This window comes from Elgaria multicarinata, chromosome 3 (genome assembly GCF_023053635.1).
Source record: "Elgaria multicarinata webbii isolate HBS135686 ecotype San Diego chromosome 3, rElgMul1.1.pri, whole genome shotgun sequence".
Classification (NCBI taxonomy): Eukaryota; Metazoa; Chordata; class Lepidosauria; order Squamata; family Anguidae; genus Elgaria; species Elgaria multicarinata.
In genome coordinates, this window is record NC_086173.1 from 172,802,902 (window position 1) to 172,829,105 (window position 26,204).

Genomic DNA, 26,204 nt, shown 5'->3' on the forward strand with positions numbered 1-26,204 from the left:
AAAAGAACATTTGTAAAAGGAAGAAACAGAGTAAAACTCAGAAGATTCATTCTAACAAATATCAAAGGTTTCAATGCTCAGTGTGTGAAAAACAATTCACTTTCCACTCACAACTTAACTTGCATAAAAGAAGTCACACAGGGGAGAAGCCCTATAAATGCTTAGAGTGCGGAGAGAGCTTTGCTCGGAGCACAAGCCTTAAGTATCATCAAAGAATTCACACAGGGGAGAAGCCCTATAAATGCTTAGAGTGTGGGAAGACCTTTGCTCGGAGCACACTCCTTAAGCAGCATCAAGGAATTCATACTGGGGAGAAGCCCTATAAATGCTTAGAGTGCGGGAAGAGCTTTGTTCTGAGCTCACAACATAAGCAGCATCAAAGAATTCACACTGGGGAGAAGCCCTATAAATGCTTAGAATGTGGGAAGACCTTTGCTCAGAGCACACAGCTTAAGCAGCATCAAGGAATTCATACTGGGGAGAAGCCCTATGAATGCTTAGACTGTGAGAAGACCTTTGCTCGGAGCACACACCTTAAGCAGCATCAAAGAATTCACACTGGGGAGAAGCCCTATAAATGCTTAGACTGTGGGAAGACCTTTGCTCGGAGCACACACCTTAAGCAGCATCAAAGAATTCACACTGGGGAGAAGCCCTATAAATGCTTTGAATGCGGGAAGAGCTTTGTTCTGAGCTCTCAACTTAAGCAGCATCAAAGAATTCACACTGGGGAGAAGCCCTATAAATGCTTAGAATGCGGGAAGACCTTTGCTCAGAGCACACAGCTTAAGCATCATAAAAAAATTCACACTGGGGAGAAGCCCTATAAATGCTTAGAGTGCGGGAAAACCTTTGCTCAGAGAACACACCTTAAGCAGCATCAAGTAATTCACACTGGAGAGAAGCCCTATAATTGCTTAGAATGTGGGAAGACCTTTGCTCGGAGCACGCACCTTAAGCAGCATCAAAGAATTCACACTGGGGAGAAGCCCTATAAATGCTTAGACTGTGGGAAGGACTTTGCTCGGAGCACACACCTTAAGGAGCATCAACCAATTCACACTGGGGAGAAGCCCTATAAATGCTTAGAATGTGGGAAGACCTTTGCTCGGAGCACACAGCTTAAGCAACATCAAGGAATTCATACTGCGGAGAAGCTCTATAATTGCATAGAGTGTGGGAAGAGCTTTACTCGGAGCATTTACCTTACGCTGCATCAAAGAATTCACACTGGGGAGAAGCCCTATAAATGCTTAGAGTGTGGAAAGACCTTTGCTCAGAGCACAAACCTTAAGCAGCATCAAAGAATTCACACTGGAGAGAAGTAGTATAAGTGCTCAGTGTAGTATTTATAGCATCATAAAATAGTAGAGTTGGAAGGGACCTACAGGGCCATCAAGTCCAACCCCCTGCTCAATGCAGGAATCCACCCTAAAGCATCCCTGACAGATGGTTGTCCAGCTGTCTCTTGAATGACTCTAGTGTGGGACAGCCCACAACCTTCCAAGGTAACTGGTTTCATTGTCGTACTGGTCTAACAGGAAGTTTTTCCTGATGTCCAGCCGGAATCTGCCTTCCTGTAACTTGAGCCCATTATTCTGTTTCCTGCATCCTGGAATGATCGTGAAGAGATCCTGGCCCTCCTCTGTGTGACAACTTTTCAAGCCATTGAGGAGTGCTATCATATCTCCCCTCAATCATCTTCTCCAGGCTAAACATGCCCAGTTATTTCAGTCTCTCCTCATAGGGCCTTTTTTCCAGGCCCCTGACCATCCTCTGAACACGCTTCAGCTTGTCTGCATCCTTCTTGAAGTGTGTTGCGCAGAACTGGGTGAAAAACTCAAGATGTGGTATAGCCATGGCCACATAGAGGGGAACCAGTAACTCATGAGATATGGAAGCTATACTTCTTTTTCGTGGTCTCTGTGCATCACACTGTGGGCTCTGCGCTGGTGCCGAGCCTTGCCTCGGAAATACTTCTCTTAGCTGAGAAAACGTTAATTTAGGCGGGAACCCTCCCCCACCATCCACTGCGCATGACTGCACGTGTTCCCGCCTTCCCCTCAGTTCCTTTGCGACCGCCTTAGCTGATGCCTCGCAGGAAAGCTTCTCCTCCTCATATCTACTGAGTAGCTGAGTTACCTTATAATATACATCTTCCATTCCTTCTTCTTCTTTCCTCGTTCTCCTCTCTTCTCCTATAAAAACTAAAAAAAAAAAAAAACTTTATTCCCTTCTTACTATCTTGCATGGCCCTTAAGGCCCCCTTTAGAAAGTGCGTCCGCTGTGGTAACAAACTCCCTGCAGCGGACGGACACTCTCTCTGCCTCTTGTGTCTTGGAGAATCACACGTTGTTGAAACGTGCTATCACTGCCAGGCGTTCTCCAAACAAACCAGAAGACATAGGGCAGATAGGCTAAAAGCCGAACTCTGGAAGCAAACTCTTCAAAAAGTCGACAAACCGAAAACCATGGCCACCATGACCACGCCCATTCAAGCTTCGACATCGACAGACCATTCGACATCAACAGCTCATGTCGAACCTTCGACATCGAAGCGCTCTCTCACGGTCTCAACGGCGAAAAAGCTAGCTAAAAAAGCCAAAAGCGCAAAATCACCACCTATCGCAAAAGACAAACCAAAGAAGAAAAAATCTAAGGCTGCAAAAGCGGGCCCGTTTCCGCCACGCTCATGAGATTTGGAAGCTATACTTCTTCTAAAGCAGCCCAAAATAGCATTTGCCTTTTTTGCAACCACATCACACTGTTGGCTCATATTCAGCTTGTGATCTAGAACAAATCCAAGGTACTTCTCGTTTGTAGTATTGCTGAGTCACGTATCCCCCATCTTGTAAATGTGCCTTTGGTTTCTATTTCCTAAAGGTAGAACATAGCATTTGTTGTTGTTTATTCGTTCAGTCGCAATTTCATCCAGTTGTTTTCAGCCCAGCACTCCAGCCTAGCAAGATCACTTTGAAGTTTGTTTCTGTCTTCCAGGGTATTAGCTATCCCACCCAATTTGGTGTCATCTGCAAATTTGATAAGCGTTCCCTCCACCTCCTTCAACATTTAATAAAAATGTTGAAGAGCACTGGGCCCAGGACTGAGCCCTGCGGTACCCCACTCCTAACCTCCCCCCAGATTGAGAGGGTACCGTTGATAAGCATTCTTTGAGTCTGATTCTGTAGCCAACTATGTATCTGCCTAATAGTTGTTCCATCTAGCCCACTTTATTCTCTTTTGTTAAATCAGAATATCATGGGGCACTTTGTCAAGAGCTTTGCTGAAGTCAAGATATATGATGTCCACCGCATTCCCACAGTCCACAAGGGAGGTTAACCAATCAAACAATGAGATCAGATTAGTCTGACAGGATTTGTTCTTGATAAATCTCTTTTGGCTTCTAGTAATCATTGCATTGTTTTCAAGGTGCTTCCAGATTGACTTCTTTATAATCTGCTCCAGAATTTTCCCAGGGATGGATGTCAGACTGACTGGTCTGTCTTTTCCCAGGTTCCTCCTTTTTGCCCTGTTTGAAAAAGCGACAACGTTAGCCCTCCTCCAGACATACGGCACCTCACCCGTCTTCCATGATTTCGCAAAGATAATAGACAGCGGTTCTGAGAGTTCTTCCGCTAGGTCCTTCATTACTCTAGGATGCAGTTCATCGGGCCCTGGAGATTTGAACTCATTCAAGGAAATTAGGTGTTCTTTGACCATTTGTTTTTCACTCTCAGATTGCAATCCTGCCCCCTCAACTTCTGCTTCACTTTTTCCAGGGGGATCATAGACCTGCTTTTGGGAGAAGACTGAGCCAAAGTAGGAATTGAGCACTTCAGCCTTTTCTTTGTCATCTGTTATCAATTACCCATCCTCGTTAAGCAGTTGAACCACCATTTCTTTCCTGTGTGTTTTACTATTCACGTATCTGAAGGAAGCCTTTTTATTGCTTTTAGCATCCCTCACTAATCTCAGCTCATTCTCAGGTTTAGCCTTCCTGGCGAGTCCATGGGTCTTCACGACATACCTGGGTTTCAATCGCACACAGCAGGAAGTCTCCCACAACAACTACTCTACTCTTCTTCTTGGTCAACCGACCTTCTGAGTCTTGTTCAGTGCTGCATTGTGTTTCCTGTAATTCTTCCTCTGCAGACTGTCCTCCAGTGGCATCCTCCAGTAGCTGAAAGTGGTTGTTTAACTCTAATTGTTACACCAGTGTAGAATGCCTATAAGTTCTTCTGCTCCTAACTGTCACCCTTTTCCAGGGAGTTTCCTCTTCATGTAGAGTTCAGGCAGGAGCACGAACACTGGGCACAATTTGCAGGTCACCAGTGCTAGAGACTCCTTTCTGCCCGTATTGTCTACCGATTATAGGAGAATTGCCTGTGCTTTGTCCTATCTTCTCTGAAGGTGCACAAGAAGAAGACCTGAGGAAAACACCTGGAAAGGCAAGTGTTCTTCAACAAATTAAAGTGCTTCAACGACAACTATCAACAGTATGGGATATGGGGGGGGGGGGTGAATTTTAGTGAACCAAAGAAATTTTGAATCAGCAAATATCACTATTGAATTATGATTATAAGTTATTTACAGCAACCTTGGCGGAAAGACTGAAGAAAGTCCTACAAAAATGTATTCATGAGGATCAAGGTGGCTTCTTACCCAAAAGACAGATGGGAGACAATGTAAGAACGGTTTTAAATGTTGTGGAATATCTGGTGAAATACCATGGTTGCAGAGAAAGCATTGTACAACCTTAGTTGGATTTTTTTACTTAGAACCTTAGAAGAACTGGACTTTGGATTAAATGTCATGAAGTGGGTGAAATCCATCCATAACTCTCAAAAATCACAAATAATGATTAATGGAGATGTGTCCAAACCATGTGAAATGCAAAGAGGGACAAGACAGGGCTGCCCACTGTCACCGCTACTGTTTATTTTAGTGTTGGAATTGCTGGATTCAGATATAAGACAAGCTGAGAGAATTGGAGGAGTAAAGATTTAAAAAAGAGACCTATAAGTTGAGGGCTTTTGCGGATGATCTGGACTTGTCTCTGGAAGATCCTTTAAAGGGTTTCAAAATTTTGATAGAAAAGACAGGTTTTCAAATTGAAAAGAAGGTAAAATATTTGGGAATTGCTTTGACAAACATGAATTGTATGTTATTTCATAATAATTATGTTAAGGTTTGGAATGAAGTTAAAAAAATGTTTTGCAAGATGGGAAAAGGTTCAACTGTCACTTTTGGGAGAAATTGCAACAATTAAAATGAATGTTTTGCCTAGAATGTTATTTTTGTTTCAAACAATACCTATTGTAACATTGGATTTACCATTTGAGCAGTGACAGAGAGAGAGAGAGATCTACATTTATACGGCAATCAGAAAAGCCAAGAGTTAAAATTAAAATCTTGCAGGATGCAAAAGAAAGAGGAGGGCTGGGCCTACCAGACCTCAAAGTGTATTTCTCAGACTGCTGTTTAATGTGGATGAAAGATTGGGTGTTGCTGAAAAATAGGAGACTGTTGGAACTGGAAGGACACGAGTTGAGATTTGGATGGCATGGCTATTTGTGGTATGATAAAGCCAACGTTAACGTAGAAATTAGTCATCATAACCTAAAATGTGCTTTTTTAAGAATATGGAACAAATATTAACCAAGGTTCTGTCAGAAAATACCACTTTGGGTATCAGCCTAGGGGGCTATTTATAGAAGGGAATTGACAAGTATGCCTAAATGGTTGACATATAATGTTGTATTACAAATGTCACAAGATGAATATAAGTTAAAATCAAGGGTGGAACTGCTGAAAGATGGCCGTACGTGTTTTGGTATGTACAAATTAGGTTTCCTTGTGCACAAGTCATGGAAAGGTTTAAAATAGACAAAAGAATGGTGGGTTTGAGCAATCAAAATCTGATTTTGAAATGACATTATGTCCAAATGATGAACATGTTATCTCAAAGATATATAAACTGTTATTAAAGTACGAGACGGAGGATGAGCAGGTGAAAGACTGTATGATGAAATGGGCTCTAAACTTTGGATACAATGTTTCAATGGAACAGTGGGAGAATATGGGGGGGAAGGTTTGAAATTTACATTATGTTCAAGACTTAAAGAGAATTTTTATAAGATGATGTACAGATGGTATATGTCTCCTGTAATGTTGGCTAAAATGTATAAGAGTGCCTCTGGAAACTTGGAAATTAGGAGGAGGAGGAACCTTTTATCATCTTTGGTGGACTTCCAAAAAAGACAAAGCATTGTGGATACAAATACACTCTTGGATTCAAAAAAATTCTCAAGACTAACATACAAATGAAACAGGAGCCTTCCTACTGGGACTAATGGTTCAGCTGAAAGAGAAGGGGGGACTTTATTGCTATATATGACAACGGCACCGAGAGCGTTGTATGCACAGAAATGGGAGAATGAAACACCAACAATGAGTGAATGGATGTTGAAGATGTTGGAGTTGGCAGAGATGGCAAAACTCACATCGATAACGAGAGAAAAGTCCACATCCACGTTTATATCTGAATGGAAACCTCTGATAGCATTTTTGCAAGAAACCGAGAGAAATGATGTATTTGTCTGTGGAGACATAGTTAAGATAGAAGAAAGAAATGAATTTGTTTACTGTGTTAAATGTAATGGAGGAATGAGAAAAGATAGTTCGCATTTCTGATATAAAGAAAGCTGAAAGTACACCTTACCCTTAGATGATATTTTAATTGTATTTTTGTTTGCACTCTATGTAATGTTCTTGTGGTATGGATGTCTGTGATGTTTGAAATAATTAAAAAAATTATTCCCTCCATCTTCCATCAAGGGATTTCTATGGTGGGGTTGGTTGGTCTCATAACTGTAAGGAAGGGGTTAAAGCGTACTCAGAATTACTGTTTTTAAAATGTATTCTTGTCCATTGTCTGTTATAGAACTGCAGATCGGCCGCTTATCTCCCCACCTGTTCGTAGGCGGAAAGCCATCATTTGGTTCCGTTGAGGCGAGAGCAGTGACCTTGGGGCAATTTGCAACTTTGAAAGAGGAACTGGCCTTCTGGAGGGAGGGGGAGGAGTGAGCTAGCCAGAGGCCTTAAAAGTATCTACCAAAAAAGTCAGACCGTGGGCTGAGCTGATGGGCACCTGGCTGCGGTGAGGTATATTCTGTAACCATGTTTTAGTTGCTGGCTTGGGGTTCAGGGTTTATGTATCAATTTTAGTAGTTAGTCTGATGTAATGCTTGCCTCGTACCTGCCTGTATCAATAAAAGGTTGGCTTAACCCTTTCAAATTGAGAGCTGTGTGCATTATTCCTAGATCTGTGCAAAATCCAGTGATCAGCCAGTTGGGCTGAGTGTGCTTTCCCTTACAATAACAACATGCCAAGCCCAGGCATTCCCCACCCACCCTTCCCATATTGCTACTTTGAATTGTTTCTGCCAATGTTGTGGTGGGCTTTCAGTGATCCAAACCGGCAATGTTTGAAATAGAAAAAAAAAATGCTTTTGGCACCAACATCATTTGAATGGCTACTAAACTCTCCTTAAGGCCTAACTGTTGCTTCTTCCACTTCCTAGGGGTTTTTGAGTAGCACCCCTTGCCTGCTGATGAAAATGTGAATGTTGAATGTTTGTTTATTTCGGTCATTGACCAGCACAGCAGGAAACATCACAATAATATTAAAATCCCCAATATACAATAAAATACATACATAAAATACAAAAAACACGGCAGTCTCAGCCTAAGTCTAAGGTGCAATAAAATTCTTCAACATCAATTTCCAGCGGCTTATGGCAGCCGCACAAAGACTGGCCACTTTTAGAGTAACCTGAGGATTCTGATCCGATAGAAGACGTTTTATGTAATATTCATCTGATCTATCGGGAGTTCGCTGCACGATAGAGGTTATAAATGTTTGGCGTAGATCTTGATAAAAGGAACAATACAGCAGAACGTGGCCTTCTGTTTCCACTTTACTCATCTCACAGGGACATACCCGTTCTTGGTAGGGTACATTTCCAAACCTTCCATCCAAAAGGGTTGAAGGTAGAACGTTAAACCTGGCCAGAGTGAAAGCTTTCCTGAATTTAGGAATATTCAAGTCCACCAGATATTTTGCATAAGCAAATATCCTCCCATTCTCTCTAAATTCAGGATACCTTGAAGCCAAACTCAAATGATTTTGCAATTCCATATCCCAAATACGTTGTTGAATTGTCATTTTAGCTTTTTCATAACCAAGAGCAACTAGGGCATTTGGTGAGACACCCAGAACTCTCCGTTTTTCATATAGCGTAGTTTTCCATTTTGTCTGGAATGTATCAATGTCTGTGGGGCAAAAATCAGCTTCAGCCAGTAATGAATCCTAAGGATCCATATACGGGCCTCAATAGAAATTTGCCCTGTCTCTAAACGGACAATTACATTTGGGACACAACTTGGGACTCCCAACACTGAACACAAAAACGTAGTCTGAGTGACTTCAAAGGGGGCAAAACTTTTGTATGCACACAACTGTGATCCATATAACATCTGGGAGATGGCCTTCGCCTTGAAAACTTGAATGGCTGAGGGAATATATTGGCCTCCTTTCGTATAGAAAAAGTAGAGGAGAGCCTTGATGCTTCTCTGTGCATTCTCAATTGCATTTTTAGTTTGCAAACTCCATAAGCCAGAAGAATGAAATGTTCTACCCAAGTATCTAAAGGATGAAACTTGTTCAATGGGATGGTTGTTAATCTGCCATTTATGCTTTTACCTTCTTCTGGAAAAAACCATTAATGTTAGATTTAAGATGGTTAATCAACAGTAATTCATTTTTACAATAGAGATCTAACGCTTTTAAAAGACATCTTGGTCCTACACTTGTTAAGGAAAGCAGCACAGCATCGTCGGCATACAGAAGTACTGACAAGGGCTTATTTGCCAATTTTGGGGGATGGGAACATACCTCCCTCACACTTTTAACTAAGGAATTGATATAGAAATTAAATAGAGTAGGTGCAAGTATACAGCCTTGCTTTAATCCATTAAAAGTTGGGATTGATCAGTTAGGTGTCCCACCCGATCACAACTTATCCGAAGATAAGTGTTCTCATATAAGCAGCGTATGAGAGTTAAGAGACGTCTATCAATATTTGTATCCTCAAATTTTCCCCATAACCTCTCTCTTGAAATTAGGTCAAAGGCCGATTTGAAATCAATAAAGGCTGCACAGAGAGCTCTTCTAGCTTTTGAAGCATATTTTTCAACCAGGTGTTGGAGAACCAAGCCTTGGTCAATAGTAGATCGCCCAGACCTAAATCCTGCCCGTTCGTCTTCTAGAATGTTTTCTTGATCCAGCCACATAACTAGTTTTTCATGAAGATGGCTGGCATACAATTTACTGATTATACTTAAAAGGCTGATGGGTCTGTAATTTGCAGGGTCCGATCTTTTCCCTTCTTTGTATATTGGGATGATAATGGCAAGCCCCCAATCTTCTGGGATGCAAGCCGAACGATCGATGCAAGTGAATAGGGCTGCCCAAACTGGCGCCCACCACTCTTTGTTGGCTTTAAGCAGTTCTGGAGGGATGTTGTCTCCACCTGGTGCTTTACCCTGTTTCAGTTTCAGGATAGGGTTATTTATTTCAGAAACAGATACAGGGGGCTACTCGGGAGCACTATTAATTAAAGCTCTTGGAAACTGTCGGGAGACTTGCCCACTTGCATACATAGTCTAGAAATGGGATTCCCAAACTTTAGCAGGGATAAGATACTCCGGTCTAGCTGTTATATTTGGCCAACCCCTCGAGATAACTTTCCAAAAGGTGGCTGAATCACCCGCCCTCGATGCATCTATTAAACTCTGCCATGCTTCCTTTTGGGCTTGCTTCTTTTTCTCTTTAATCAGAGCTTTATATCTCCATTTGTGCTCAAACCATTCCTTAGGAAGTACTGGAAGATTCTGTTCCCTGTACTGCCTGTATTTTTTTTAACTAAGAGGTGTTTTAAAGCAATGCAGTCTTGCTCAAACCACCTTTTAGATTTATTGGACAAGGAGAGTTGTTGTTTACCCTTTTTATGCTTCAAGCAATTTTGAAGGAAGGAGATCAATACTTGGAATAATGATACTGCTTTTTCGCAGACCACCTAATCCGTGAGGACCTCATTTCTGCCTCTGCAATCATTGGAAAACTGGGATCGGTGTGCACATTAAGGTTTCTCAGGTTTAGGGATAGCACTAAGGGTAGGTGGTCACTCTCAACACGGTTACCCACCTTGAGCCCAGTCGCCCTATTTAACAAATTATAAGAGACTATGATATAATCATTCGTTGATGTACCCAAACTAGACAGGAAGGTAAATTCCCCGTTCATATCACCCTTTACACCGCCATTCAAAATCAAGTCTATCATTTTCATAAGGCATAAGCCGGTGTAATTACAACCCTTATCCTTATTGCCTATCAGGCAGGGGGTGGGCCTCCTCTGTTGCAGGTTGGTGTTCATGGAAATGGGCATACAAGGCAGCATCATTCTGACCAGTTCGAGCATTAAGATCACCAGCCATGATCACCGAGGCTTCAGGATACAAATCTGTCAGCTTATTAATATACTCCTCCAACTTTAACCAATCTTCTTTAACCAGCATATATACATTACACTTTAGAATCAACGCGGTGGCCAAATAAGACAGGGGCTCCAATCTCGATAGGGAGGCCCTGATGCTTGTAGCTATTAGAATACCCAGTCCTCCTTTGGGCCACCCACCTTTGTTACTAGGAGTTGCTTCTAAAGAGTAGGAGGCAAAGCCATTTATAGATAGATCCTCTTTGGCCCATGTCCTTGAAGAAGTAAAATCTCATGTTTTTTGATGAATTCCATAAAGGGGGGATCTACCACTTTACTTCTCCAGCAAAGGAGATCGTTACCTTGTCGTGGTGCTGGAGCTTGAGCACCTCAAGGATGCCATGAGCTAAACCGTGAAGGGACACCCAAGACGGGAAGGTCATGGTAGAGAGGTCAGACTAAATACGATCCCTGGGGAAGGTAATGGCAACCCACCCCAGTATTCTTGCCATGAAAACTAAATGGTCGTTACAGGAGACTGGAACGCTAAGGTGGGCAGTCAAATGACATCTGGAATTACAGGTAAGCATGGTCTAGGAGAACAAAATGAAGCGGGACATAGGCTGATAGAATTCTGCCAGGACAACTCACTGTGCATAACAAACACTCTCTTCCAACAACCAAAAAGACAGCTTTATACATGGACTTCACCAGATGGCCAACACAGAAATCAGACTGACTACATCCTTTGCAACCAAAGGTGGCGGACACCTATACAGACAGTAAAAACAAGACCTGGGGCTGACTGTAGTTCAGATCACGAACTTCTTATTGCACAATTTAGAATCAAACTAAAGAGAATAGGGAAGACCCACAGATCAGTTAGATATGAGCTCACTAATATTCCTAATGAATATGCAGTGGAAGTGAAGAACAGATTTAAGGGACTAGATTTAGTAGACAGGGTCCCGGAAGAACTATGGACAGAAGTTCGCAACATTGTCCAAGAGGTGGCAACAAAAAACGTCCCAAAGAAAAAGAAAACCAAGAAGGCAAGATGGCTGTCTGCTGAGACACTGGAAGTAGCCCAAGAAAGAAGGAAAGCAAAAAGCAACAGTGATAGGGGGAGATATGCGCAATTAAATGCAAAATTCCAGAGGTTAGCCAGAAGAGATAAGGAATTATTTTTAAACAAGCAATGTGCGGAAGTGGAAGAAGACAATAGAATAGGAAGGACAAGAGACCTCTTCCAGAAAATTAGAAACATCGGAGGTAAATTCCAGGCAAAAATGGGTATGATCAAAAACAAAGATGGCAAGGACCTAACAGAAACAGAAGAGATCAAGAAAAGGTGGCAAGAATATACGGAAGATCTGTATAGGAAGGATAATAATCTCGGGAATAGCTCAGACAGTGTGGTCAGTGAGTTAGAGCCAGACATCCTGAAGAGTGAGGTTGAATGAGCCTTAAGAAGCATTGCTAATAACAAGGCAGCAGGAGATGACGGTATCCCAGCTGAACTGTTTAAAATATTTCAAGATGATGCTGTCAAGGTGATGCATGCCATATGCCAGCAAATTTGGAAAACACAAGAATGGCCATCAGACTAGAAAAAATCAACTTATATTCGCAAACCAAAAAAGGGAAACACTAAAGAATGTTCAAACTATCGGGCAGTGGCACTTATTTCACATGCCCGCAAGGTAATGCTCAAGATCCTGCAAGGTAGACTCCAGCAATTCATGGAGCGAGAATTGCCAGATGTACAAGCTGGGTTTAGAAAAGACAGAGGAACTAGAGACCAAATTGCCAATATCCGCTGGATAATGGAGAAAGCCAGGGAGTTCCAGAAAAACATCTATTTCTGTTTTATTGACTATTCTAAAGCCTTTGACTGTGTGGATCATAACAAACTGTGGCAAGTTCTTGGTGGTATGGGGATACCAAGTCATCTTGTCTGCCTCCTGAGGAATCTGTATAAGAAACAAGTAGCAACGGTAAGAACAGACCACGGAACAACGGACTGGTTTAAGATTGGGAAAGGAGTACGGCAGGGTTGTATACTCTCACCTTATCTATTCAACTTGTATGCAGAACACATCATGCGACGTGCTGGGCTTGACGAAACCAAGGCTGGAGTTAAAATTGCAGGAAGAAACATTAACAATCTCAGATATGCAGATGACACCACTTTGATGGCTGAAAGCGAGGAGGAGCTGAGGAGCCTTATGACAAAGGTGAAAGAAGAAAGTGCAAAAGCCGGGTTGCAGTTAAACCTCAAAAAAACCAAGATTATAGCAACCAGCTTGATTGATAACTGGCAAATAGAGGGAGAAAACGTGGAGGCAGTGACAGACTTTGTATTTCTGGGCGCAAAGATTACTGCAGACGCTGACTGCAGCCAGGAAATCAGAAGACGTTTACTTCTTGGGAGGAGAGCAATGACAAATCTTGATCAAATAGTTAAGAGCAGAGACACCACACTGACAACAAAGGTCCGCATAGTTAAAGCAATGGGATTCCCCGTAGTAACCTATGGCTGCGAGAGCTGGACCATAAGGAAAGCTGAGCGAAGGAAGATAGACGCTTTTGAACTGTGGTGTTGGAAGAAAATTCTGAGAGTGCCTTGGACTGCAAGAAGATCAAACCAGTCTATACTCCAGGAAATAAAGCCAGACGGCTCACTTGAGGGAATGGTATTAAAGGCAAAACTGAAGTACTTTGGCCACATAATGAGAAGACAGGATCCCCTGGAGAAGAGGCTGATGCTAGGGAAAGTGGAAGGCAAAAGGAAGAGGGGCCGACCAAGGGCAAGATGGAGGGATGATATTCTGGAGGTGACAGACTTGACCTTGGGGGAGCTAGGGGTGGCGACAGCCGACAGAAAGCTCTGGCGTGGGCTGGTCCATGAAGTCACGAAGAGTCGGAAACGACTGAACAAATAAACAACAAACCACTTTACTTAGCCAACCTGCAATATTCCAGGAAAGAAGACTTATTTGTGATATGTTACAGTGGCAATTTTTTTGTCAAACTGATGCAGACCCCCCTTACAGGAAGCTCTGAGTTGTTATAGTCACTCTGGGACAAGTAGATGAAGTTACTCCCCCTATAAGTGACTGATGCTCCTTTGCAATTTCCTCAGCTCCTAATGATGGCCTCGAGTCCTCCTTCAGCTCTTCAATCAATTCCATCTCTGTCATGATCTTGCTCCAGCCGGCCAGAGGCAGCGCCTCGGCCGCACTTTGCGTCACACAGAGGAGCCACCCTGTTTTGAAGAACACCAGCTGACCAGCAACCAACAGCAATTTCTAAAATAAAAAAAAACACTTTAAATCAATTTTTAAATAATTTTTAATATGTGCCTGGGGAGCTCTGGGGAATATGGGGGTGCCTGCATAACTGTGGTCACGGGTAGGGGGAGGTATGGTGCTGGGGGAGGAACAGGCCAGATGAGGAGAAGAGGGGACAGATTCCTTACAGCTACCCCCTCTTCTAGTCCTTCCCCCAACCAGATGGTTCCTGGCGGCCTTCTCAGCTTGCTCTCGGGTCTGGTGGTGCTGCTGCTGAATGCCAGGTCAGTCCAAAACAAAATCTCTCTCATCCATGATCTGATTGTGGAGGAGGGGGCTGACCTGGTATGCATCACTGAGACCTGGGTGGGGGAACTGGGAGGGGTTGCTCTCACCCAGCTCTGCCCTCCTGGGTACTCGGTGCAGCACCAGCACAGACTCGAGGGCCGGGGAGGGGAGGTTGCCGTGGTCTATAGGAATACAATCTCCCTCTCTAGGCTTCCTGTTCAGTCGAGTGCTGATCTTGTGTAGTAAATAACTGGCAAGGAGTCGAACTGCATGAAGAGGAGGCATCTCAAACAGGCGGCCCCGTCTTGGTTTTTATTAAGAACTAAGTGGTTACATTTCTTGTATATAAGCTATGATTGGTTGTTAAGTACAGCATGTTAAATGCATGATTACCTCGTGCACAGGGGGTGCACAAGAGGTGTTGGTTAGTGTGTGTTCAGCATGAATATACCATATAAGGGTTAAGGAAATACGTGATCACAGCATAGTGTCTTCAATACTGTATTGTATTCTGTGGCTCTTGAGTCAGTGTGTCAGCACATTCCAAGGCATTGGCCAGCAAGTACCAAGATGTTTCTTAGCAAGGCTTTATCTTAAAAGTGTTATCCTGTGTTCTAGCACATCTCAGCATGGTATGCCAATACTGAAAGTGTGCCAAAGAGAGGGATAACAATTTCCCCTACATCTCCCCTTTTATTCTTTTAATTGTAAAGCCTTGTAAGCATAATAAATTTGGCGTTTGCTTGGTTTTAAAGCCTTGGGACAGCAAGAGGGAACACACCATGACAGTAATCCTGGGATACATTGTATGAAACAGCAGAAGGTGATTAAAAAAAATACAATCAATACAGCATATTGAAATATAGTTTTGAACCATCCTGTTGGAAACCAGGACCACAAAAACTTCCACCATTCAGGTGCAATATCTTGTTTAACTGCATGTGCATATTTTTTAAGTAAGTCCAGTTGGTTGTTAACATCCTCCGGGTCCAGATTAATAACTGCAGCTAGTTCAGCTCTTTGAGGTGATTTCTGGGGCAGTGTGAACATGGTTCTCCACTGATCTTCTTGTTTCCAGGCTACTACTCCTCTCTTTGGGCTTCCATCAGTGTAAACAGTAAGGGCTTCCTTAATAGGGAAGTCATTTTGTAAAGGCTTGATTTTAACAGACAATTGACTTAAACATTGCAGTCGAGGATCAGAAGGAATATGATATGTAACTTGTCCTACAAAGCCTGCTAAGGCAGCTTGCAATTCTTCAGAAAATGACACTGATCGTTCCCACATCTGAAGAGGCATGGGAACTATCAGAGTTTCTGGATCTTGGGCTAAAAGTGCTCTTGTGCGCTCTCGAGCTTTAATAATCAGATTGGCATACATAATTGGTTTTGTAGAGATGGTACAGCTAGGGCTATGACTGAGATACAGCCATTCAAGTATGTGTGTGTGATGATTGCAGGTCTTAGTGTTGCAAGATCTACTCCTGAACTGAGCGTCACAGGTTTCAATGCGTGTCTGTGTAATAACTGCATATGGTTGACTTAACCCTGTAAGTATAAGAACTTGACAAGGTTGATCTAACACTTGGCGATCTACCCAAATTTCTTTTAAACGTTCATTTACTAAGGACAAAACTTGCAATTGATTTGTGGTTAAAGAAATTTTATCAGCTGGGTGTTTGCCTTGTTTTAGGGCGGCAAACAAAGGTGAAAGTTCATCAGTTGTGAGCTTGCAGTAAGGTCTGAGCCAATTAATAGCTCCTAATATCTGCTGAAGTTGTACATAAGAAGGGGATTCTGGTAGATGGAGCTTGGGAGTTACTGGCGTGGAATAAGTTTGCATTATCTTATGTCCTAAATAGTTAAAGGGCTCATGCTTTTGCACCTTTTCAGGAGCTATCTGCAAGCCATAATGATTAAGAGTTATTATCAAATCTCTCTCCCATTCTTCTGGGAGGGATATTCCAGCCAAAAGAATGTCATCCATATAATGGTATACAATGGCTTGAGGATATTTATCTCTGAAAGGTTTTAAGGCTTGTGCTACATAATATTGACACAAGGTGGGGCTATTGAGCATTCCTTGAGGAAGTACTTTCCACTGGTATCGGTCAGTGGGTTCAGAGTTATTTTCTACTGGAACAGTAAAGGCAAAATATTTTCTGTCTTGAGGTTGCAAAGGAATTGTGAAGAAACAATCCTTTAAATCAATCACCATCATTTGATAATCAAATGGGATCAAATTGGGATTTGGCGTTCCACATTGTAGTGGACCCATTGGTTCAATTATTCTGTTTATGGCCCTGAGGTCATGCAAAAGCCTAAATTTGCCTGATTTCTTCCTAATTACGAAGACAGGGGTATTATATGGGCTGGTTGAAGGTTCAATATGTTGTTCACATAATTGAATCTTCACTAACTCTTTTAAAGCTAACAATTTTTCTTTGGGCAATGGCCATTGTTCCACCCATACGGGTTCAGTCTGTTTCCAGACGAGGGGTAGAGCAGTATGATTAGTCATCTATCTGCAAAGTGGTGTTAAACTGTGAAAGTAGGTCACGACCCCACAAATTGACATGTACTTCTAAAATTACCGGTTTGATTTGAGCTGTACGATGACTTCCAGGTGCAGTCACATTAATCCAGTGTGTACTTTGCTTGGAAGCTTGGGGTCCGCCCACGCCCCAAACTGCAGGTGCTGGTTCCGTAGGCCACTCTGTAGGCCAAAGATGCTCTGAAATTACAGAAACATCAGCTCCTGAATCTAGAATTCCCTCAAATGCTCTACCATTTAACTGGTACCACCGCTTGGGTTTTTCAGTCTGAATGTGTTGTAGTACTGCTGCTATTTGAGGGTGGATTTGGTCAGTAGATCCAAATCCTTCAGTGTGTTGACAATTTTCCCTTCCCGCTGGCAATACACAAGGGATTAAGATGAGTTGTGCCCATGCATCTCCAATTCTTAATTTCATAGGGAGATGGCTCCACATTTGAACATAGATTATGCCTTGATAGTTTGAATCAATAACTCCTGGCACAATTTGGATGCCTTGTTTACTGGCATGGCGTGGTATTCAATACTGTATTGTATTCTGTGGCTCTTGAGTCAGTGCGTCAGCACATTCCAAGGCATTGGCCAGCAAGTACCAAGATGTTTCTTAGCAAGGCTTTATCTTAAAAGTGTTATCCTGTGTTCTAGCACATCTCAGCATGGTATGCCAATACTGAAAGTGTGCCAAAGAGAGGGATAACAATTTCCCCTACAATCTTGAGTGTTTGTACTGTGTGTTGGCTACTCGAGACAGATTAGGGATTCTGCTGGTGTACCGTCCACCCCGCTGCCCCACAGTCTCCCTGCCTGAGCTGACGGAGGTTGTCTCAGACCTGGTGTTGAGAACCCCCAGGATGGTGGTTCTGGGGGATCTCAACTTCCATGCCGAGGCTGCTGTATCTGGAACGGCTCAGGACTTTATGGCTGCCATGACAACCATGGGGCTGTCTCAACATGTCATCGGCCCAACACATGCAAAGGGGCACACGCTTGATCTGGTTTTCTCGACTGGACAGGAGGATGGTGATCTGGAAGTGGGAGAACTAACATCTACCCCCTTGTCATGGTCGGATCACTTCCTATTGAGGTTTAGACTTTTGGCGGCCTTTCCCCTCTGCAAGGGTGGTGGGCCTATTAAAATGGTCCGCCCCCAGAGGCTAATGGACTCCAATGGATTCCAGAGGGCTCTGGGGGATTTTCCTGCTGATATGGCCGGTGCTCCTGTCGAATCCCAGGTCGCTCTGTGGAATGCAGAGATGACTCGGGCGTTTGACACGATCACGCCCAAGCGTCCTCTCCCTCTGAGCAGAGCCCGGTCAGCTCCTTTGTCCTGAAGAAGCCAGTCTGTAACCAGCCACTTTCGCTTATCTCTTTGGGCAGTGTGCCCAGACTGGGAAGCCCGCCAAGAATCAGACAACACAGCACTAAACGATAAATGATAATGTGTATTGAGCACACAAGTTAAACACAAAATAGAACAGTCTTTTAGTGCTCACGTAAAGTTCCAAGCCAATTCCATATAACAGTCCAGGGTTCAAAAGGCACGAGAGAGCAAGTCACCAGAGTCGATAAGACAGTCCAAGTTTCAAAGGGCAGGAGAGAGTCACGGGGTCCAAGAAGTCCAGAGTCCAAAACGATCCAACAGGAACACGGCACGGTCAAGGGTACACGGTCCAGAGCTTCTCCCAGGCAAACCAGATAAGCTCTGACAAATTGCTGGTCTGCGCACTGCTGCCTAAATACACCAGCTCAGCCTCACAGCTGTTCCCTGTCCAGCTGGCGTTTATTAGCAATCCGCTTGGATCGGCGTAAAGCCTCCTTCTCTGCCCTTTGCTGTTTGAACGAGGGCACATGTAACAAGTCTGTTTGCTCCTCTTCTAAGTTTGCACTGGATGAAGCCTCTGCTGGCTGTTGATCAGCCAAACTGATACTGGGTCCCGCCTGTGGCTGCTCATCCCCAGAGTCCTCACCCTCAGAGAACTCACAGTTCCTCTCACTCCTTGGTATACACCTGAGCTGAGGGCAATGAAGCAAGAGGGTAGACGGCTAGAACGCAGGTGGAGGAAAACTCGTGCTGAGTCTGATCAAACACGGGTTAGAGCTCACTATCGAGCCTACTCTGTGGCGGTGAGGGTGGCAAAGAGAAAGTTCTTTTCCACCAGCATTGCGTCTTCTCAGTGTCGTCCGGCGGAGCTTTTCCGGGTGGTTCGTGGCCTGTTACACTCTGGGCCAGGGCAAGAGATGGTGGAACCCTCGGTAGCACGCTGTGACGAGTTTGCACGGCACTTTGAAGATAAAGTCGCTCAGAATCGTCATGAATTGGACACCACACTTAATGCAGCTCCACTAGTAGAGGCGTTCAGAGTGCCGTCCAGTTCAGTTTTATTGGATGAGTTTCAGTTATTGAGGCCCGAGGATGTGGACAAGGTGCTTGGCCAAGTCCGGTCAACCACCTGTGTGCTTGACCCTTGCCCCTCATGGCTCATTACATCAAATAAGGAGGGGACCGCAGGCTGGGTCCAGGAGGTTGTAAATGCCTCCTTGAGAGAGGGAGTGGTGCCGGCCTCTTTAAAAGAGGCGGTAATTAGACCACTCCTGAAGAAGCCTAATCTGGACCCGGAGGATGTTAACAACTACAGGCCGGTGGCTAATATCCCTTTCCTGGGCAAGGTGCTTGAGCGGGTGGTTGCAGGACAACTCCAGGCACTCTTGAATGAAACGGATTATCTAGATCCATTTCAATCGGGTTTCAGGCCTGGTTTTGCAACAGAAACTGCCTTGGTCGCCCTGTGGGATGACCTCTGTCGGGAGAGAGACAGGGGGAGTGCGACCCTGTTGGTTCTCCTGGACCTCTCAGCGGCCTTCGATACCATCGACCATGGTATCCTTCTGGATAGGTTGTCTGAGCTGGGAGTTGGAGGTACTGCGTTGCAGTGGTTCCGCTCCTACTTGGATGGCCGATTCCAGAAGGTGGTGCTGGGGGATTATTGCTCTGTGCCGTGGCTCCTAAGCCATGGGGTTCCGCAAGGCTCTATCTTATCCCCTATGCTGTTTAACATATACATGAAGCCGCTGGGGGAGGTTATCCGGAGATGTGGACTGAGGTGTCATCAATATGCGGATGATACCCAGCTCTACCTTTCCTTTTCATCAAACCCAGGTGAGGCAGTGACTGTTCTGAACCAGTGCCTGGGCACGGTAATGGACTGGATGAGGGCTAACAAACTGAGACTCAATCCAGACAAGACGGAGGTACTGTTAGCGGGTGGTTCATCTGTTCGGCGAGGTGATGTTTGCCCTGTCCTGGACGGGGTTGCACTCTCCCTAAAGGATCGGGTCCATAGTTTGGGGGTGCTCTTCGATCCAGAACTGTCACCTGAGGCACAGGTGAACTCAGTGGCAAAGATCACCTTTTATCAGCTTAGGCTGATATACCAACTGCGCCCTTATCTGGACAGAGATAGCCTAGCTACAGTTATCCATGCTCTGATAACCTCTCGCTTGGATTACTGCAATGCGTTATACGTGGGGCTGCCTTTGAAAACGGTCCGGAAGCTTCAACTGGTACAAAATAGGGCAGCCCGTATACTAACAGGGACTGGCCGGCGAGATCACATTACACCAGTCCTTTTCCAGCTTCATTGGCTGCCAGTCCAGGTCCGGGCCCGATTCAATGTGCTGGTATTGACATTTAAAGCCCTAAACGGTTTGGGGGCCAGGTTATTTGAAGGAACGCCTCCTCCCATATGTACCTACCTGGACCTTAAGATCATCTACAGGGGCCCTTCTCCGAGAGCCCCTGCCAAAGGAAGTGAGGCAGGTGGCTACTAGGAGGAGGGCTTTCTCCACTGTGGCACCCCGGTTGTGGAACGAGCTCCCCAGAGAGGTCCGCCTGGCGCCTACACTGTACTGCTTTCGTCGCCAGCTGAAGACCTTTTTATTCACTCAGTATTTTAACACTTAATTTTAACTTAAATTTAAATTTTACGTTTTAACTCTGTATTTTAATCTTATATCAATTTTGCTGTGTGGTTTTATCCTGGTTGTGCTTTTTATACTGTATTTCGTAATTGTGTTTTTAACCTGTTGGGTGTTTTATTGTGGTTTTAATTTTTTTGAACCGCCCAGAGAGCTTCAGCTATTGGGCGGTATAAAAATGTAATAAATAAATAAATAAATAAATAAACATTAGTTTTCACTGGTCCCATCACCTTTATGAGAGGGTATACAGGTTCAGCAGGCCTTTCCGGAGATCCTAGTTCCTCTTCTTCCAAATATCGCATATCAGCCCATATTGGAGATTTTAGTCTGCTGGCACTTGCAGTGATCTCTTTGGCCACTGGGTCACGTTGCGCAAGTTTATTATCCTGGCGAGTAAATTCTACTATACCCAGACCTCTCTGTGAACCTTTCTCCCCTCCATTGGAGCCATTTCCAACTCCCCTCCCACTGGTTTGATCGTTTTTCTGGTGGAGTAGGGCACGGTCCTCTACTGACCCGGGTGCTTCTCTCTTAGCCAACTGCTTGCCTGGTTATCAAACGTTCTCTCAAAGACGTCGGACGCCTCAGGATATCTTCCTGTGCTTCTAGGTCCAACGCACAGAAAGAGTCCGAAAGGGCGATCTCCTCATTAGTCTAGGGTTCATCATCCTTATAACATCTGTGCCACTGATCCCATGCTGTTTTTTGATCAGCTTGGCCTTTAAGAGTAGGAGCCGTCACTGGATCTGTGGAGTTACTCAAGTTTTTTGAGTTGTCGGCCTGCTTCTTTCCACAGTGCTCCGGGTGTTTTATATCATATCCTCTTGAGTCCAGCAGTGATTCTTGGTTTTCAAGAGACTCCCTTATACTGCTATAAATAGGACTTTCATTACTATCCGAGAACTCACTCTCTAGCGCTGACTTGGCGCCTTTGTCGCTTATGGCTCCGTGGCAGCTCCGTGGCGGAGCCATGGGATGCATTGGGAGAGAAACTCTGGTTCATCATCAGACCTCTTATTTCCTGGAGGGCCGAAGGTTTTCCTGCCTTGAGCCTGAGATGGAGGCCGTCCCGCTCTCAAAGCAGGGGTCAAGGTTTGGAAGAAGAGGCCGCCATGAGAAGAAGTTGCCGTGTGTCTTGTATTCCTCATGGCTAGCGGCTCCGTGGGTCCAGAATCTTCCTGTACCCTGAAAAGGCCTCAGCTAACATTAGGGTGACCCTATGAGAAGGAGTACAAGGCTCCTGTATCCTTAACAGATGCATAGAAAAGGGAATTTCAGCAGGTGCCATTTGTATATATGGAGAACCTGGTGAAATTCCCTCTTCATCACAGCAGTTAATGCTGCAGGAGCTATACTAGAGTGACCAGATTTAAATGAGGGCAAAACTCCTGCAGCTTTAACTGTTGGGATGAAGAACGAATTTCACCACGTTCTCCATATATACAAATGACACCTGCTGCAATTCCCTTTTCTATGCAACTGCTAAAGATACAGGAGCCCGGTCCTCCTTTTCTCAGGGTCACCCTACTTGACCTCTCTCTTTTTAGAGCATCTATTCGTGTTTAGAGTTCTGAAGGGCACCAGGTTGGGGAACGCTGTTCTGCAGCAAGGGCAGGCAGGACGGAGGGAGGGAGGGCTCCCATGGCTGCTTTGCACACTCAAAGGGGAAACGGCTGTGGATCCCGCGAAGCCCCCAGGAGCAGATGGGGGGCGATGCTGCTGGGGGGAGAAAAGACTCCCGTGGAAAAAAAAACCCTTCCCAGGTCCGTGTCTCTCCCAGGAGCCTCTGCGGCTCTCTAGTGCTGCCTCCATGCAAGGGTTAAAGAGGAGGAGAGGGGGCTGAGTCCTAGAGGCAAGGCTGGATGAGGCCCCTCCCTTCCTGCCCCACACTTCCTCCCCCCCCATTGCAAAGGAGCCTGGGATTCCCCCCCTGCTCCTGCGAGCTTCGTGTGTCCTTCGTCTGCAGCCTCTTTTCCCCTGCAAAGGAGCAGGTGAGTGCAGATTGCAAGGGGGGGGGTCCCAGGGGGGAGGGGGCAGAGGAAGGAGCCCCCCAGGACAGGGGGGCAAGTTTGGAGCAGGGCGTGGGTGGGAAGAGAGAGGGAGCCCCGAGCCCCTCCCCAGGGGACTGATCCACTTACGGCCCCTCCAGGAGACCCCCGCCTTGCACCTCCTTCCCTCCCCATAACTAGGGAATCCCGGAAGGGAAGGCTGGAGAAAGGGGGGTCTGGGAGGGACACAAGAGGAAAGGTCCCAGGTGGGGAGGAGGAATGTCCCCCCTGCGGGCAAAAGGCTGCCTTGGTGTCCTGTTTGCATTGCATTTTTGGTTTGGTTTCTTCTCCCTGATTTAAACCTAGTGAATAAATAAAATTAACGAGTCACTTTGGTCACGAGGACTTCGAAATAAATCCTGGGGCGCTTTTGTTGATTAAGAAGGGAGCCTGCTGCTGGTTTTAGGACGTCCCTCTTTGATGTGTTAAGTGAGCCCGATCTTCACATCCTGAGAGTGGGGAGAAATCGCTGTTACTCTGGTCCCTGTTTGGGGTTCAAGTGCTGGTTGCAGAGAAGGCATAGAAAGGGAGCCCTGGGACGGATTGGGAGAGAAACTCTGGCTCACCAGCAGACCTCTTATTTCCTGGAGGGCCGAAGGTTTTCCTTTCTGGAGCCTGAGATGGACTCAGACCTGCTCTCAATGCAGGATCATGAACAAGAGGCCTCCATGAGAAGAAGTTTCAATGTGTGTTTTACTCCTCACGGCTAGAGGCTCCCTGAGTCCAGAATGTTCCTTATAACCTTTTCTTTTTTACATTTAAACTTTTTATTTCCCAACAGCACATAGACAAACATTACATATAATACATACAAACAAAGGTATACATATAAAAACTACAACTACACTAAAAACATTTAAGGGTGCGGTTAAAGTACATTTTTTGCCCTCTTCATGCCAAAAATGCCCATTAATTCTTTAATGACCATTTATATATCAATAATAAAATAAAATAATAATAGTAACAATAAAATCCGTGAACAAATACATCCTTTTTCTCTGCCTCTTTCAGATATTCTATCAAAGGTTTCCATTCCAACATAAACATAGCGGTTGACCTTATCTCATTATCACTGTAAGTTTTGGCATCTCTGCAAGATGCAGAATGTTCCTTCTATCCTGATACGACTGAACGTAACTTCAGCTGCCAAAAACCATGAGACATAGTTTAGACTATACTGTTATGCTGTTGAAAGCTTTTCAAAGAACTGGGCATGTTTAGCCTGGAGGGGAGAAGATTGAAGGGAGACAGGATAGCGCTCTTCAAATAATTCAAAGGTTGTCACACAGAGGAGGGCCAGGATCTCTTCTCAATCCTCCCAAAGTGCAGGACACGGAATAACGGGCTCAAGTTAAAGGAAGCCAGATTCCAGCTGGACATCAGGAAAAACTTCCTGACTGTTAGAGCAGTACGACAATGGAATCAGTGACCTAGGGAGGTTGTGGGCTCTCCCACACTAGAGGCCTTCAAGAGGCAGCTGGACAACCATCTGTCAGGGATGCTTTAGGGTGGATTCCTGCATTGAGCAGAGGGTTGGACTCGATGGCCTTGTAGGCCCCTTCCAACTCTACTATTCTATGATCATTGCATCTATCTACTTTGCTCCGGTGGAAGTTTAACTAGAGCTCAGAAGCAATTCAACTGCTGCTAGCTGGGTCTGGAACTCTTTACAAATTGTTTTCTGACACGCCTTAGGAGGAGTTAAACTGCAGTGTGTTTTGCAGAGCGTACACATGTATTTCTCTGTAAGTCATTGTGTGTTTCACATTTTGCTTCCGGATGTGACATCCTTCTGCATTTAATTCCCTTATAAACCTTCTCTCCTCTCCGGGAGCCCTGGAGAGCATGCTGTTTGTGGATTGGTGGAGCCGGGCCACCCCACCTGCTTAGTTGGGGGGATAAGTTAGTCAGTTTCCAGTTCATGGTCTCTGTTTATTTGGGGAAGGGTCATGTTGTTCGGGGCCCTGAAGGCTTGTGAAGGGACCCCCGTGCCATCAGGTATTAGGTAGCCAGGATTTCTTGTCTCTCTTTGGGTCGCTCTGACTCTAAGGCTTGCCGTGATGTGGCTTTTATTGCTCTTTTAAAGTTGTTTAATTTCTGCTGTGGCCTTTTAGTTTCATTGTAACTTTTAGACTGTTTTCCCCACACACCCTCCCCTGTCTCCTGTTAATTGTTCGTACGCTCAGGGGCTTACTCTGATTTAATAAATTGCCTGAAGCCATGGTAAAGTGTGGTTATTTTCAGGTGAACTGGCTCCAGTTCCAGTGTTTCACTGGGATCTGGTGGGAAGGGGACGGCTGGGTTGGGAACGTGAACCCAGGTCTACCTTGTGTGCCTCCTTCACAAACTCCGTTTCATTCCTATAGTGCACTCCCTGCCTCAAAGGAGAAATTGGCAGCCAAGGCAGGAGACTGTTTCGAGTCCTGGTGGGAGCAGAAGAGAGTGAAGATGGAAGAGCAAAGCTTTGCTGGCCCTGAGGCAGGAAACATCCAGGAAGGGAGCAGTGCAGAGCCCTGGGAAGGAAGAGTGCAGCAGGACCAGCCTGGGAGCAACACCTGCTCAGACGTAGAGTGCCAGAGCTTCAGGAGGTTCCGCTACCAGGAGGCCATGGGGCCCCGAGGGGTTTGCAGCCGTCTCCACCACCTTTGCTGCCAGTGGCTGAAGCCAGAAAAGCACACGAAAGCTCAGATGCTGGACCTGGTGGTCCTGGAGAATTTCCTGGCTGTCCTGCCCCCAGAGCTGGAGAGCTGGGTCAGAGAATGTGGAGCGGAGACCAGTTCCCAGGCGGTGGCCCTGGCAGAAGGCTTCCTCCTGAGTCAGGCAGAGGACCAAGAGCAGGTGAGAGCATTTCATCTTGATAACTAACAGGGACTGTGTTCTTAATACTTATCTCAACTTTATTTTACATGTCCTTCAAGGAAGGGATGCCCCAATTTCCAATGGTCCAATCCCCAAGTATAGTTGCTCTTCATGTGTAGAGCAGGCCCTCATTGGAGGATAGTTCAGCTAACACTGGATGGTTAAAATATGCAGTTCCCTACCAGAGGATGTAGTGACGGCCCCCAATTTAGATGGTTTAAAATGGGGGTTAGACGAAATCCTGGAGGAGAAGGCTGTGAATGGCTACTAGTCCTGATGGCTATATCCTACCTTCAGGTGAAGAACTATAGTGGGGAGAGAATGCTGGACTAGATGGACCCTTGTTCTGATCCAGAATGGCTCTTCTTAGTTTCTCATGACGAGAGGAGAAGTGAATGGGTTTGTGAAGTTCTGGGGAAGGAGGGGATCCTTCTTCAACTGGTGTCAGAGTCCTCCCAACAGAACAGGAATAGCATTTGTAGACACCAACCTCCCGTGTTTACAGTGGAAAATGCTGGATTTCAGGGAATGTCTGGGAGGTTCTGTCTTTCCTTCTGGCTGGTGTTCTAGCACTTTGCTTATAGAATCATAGAATAGCAGAGTTGGAAGGGGCCTACAAGGCCATTG

General features: G+C 45.1%; 1 protein-coding gene and 1 pseudogene across 1 annotated transcript in view; one reads left to right on the forward strand and one right to left on the reverse strand.

The window, feature by feature from the left end:
• Window positions 1-26,204, reverse strand: part of LOC134396269 (uncharacterized) — a 298,553-nt gene that overhangs the window by 147,274 nt on the left and 125,075 nt on the right. The gene's annotated exons all lie outside the window — the stretch shown is intronic.
• The window catches only part of LOC134396483 (zinc finger protein 91-like), a 33,251-nt pseudogene continuing 7,160 nt past the window's right edge, over window positions 114-26,204 (forward strand).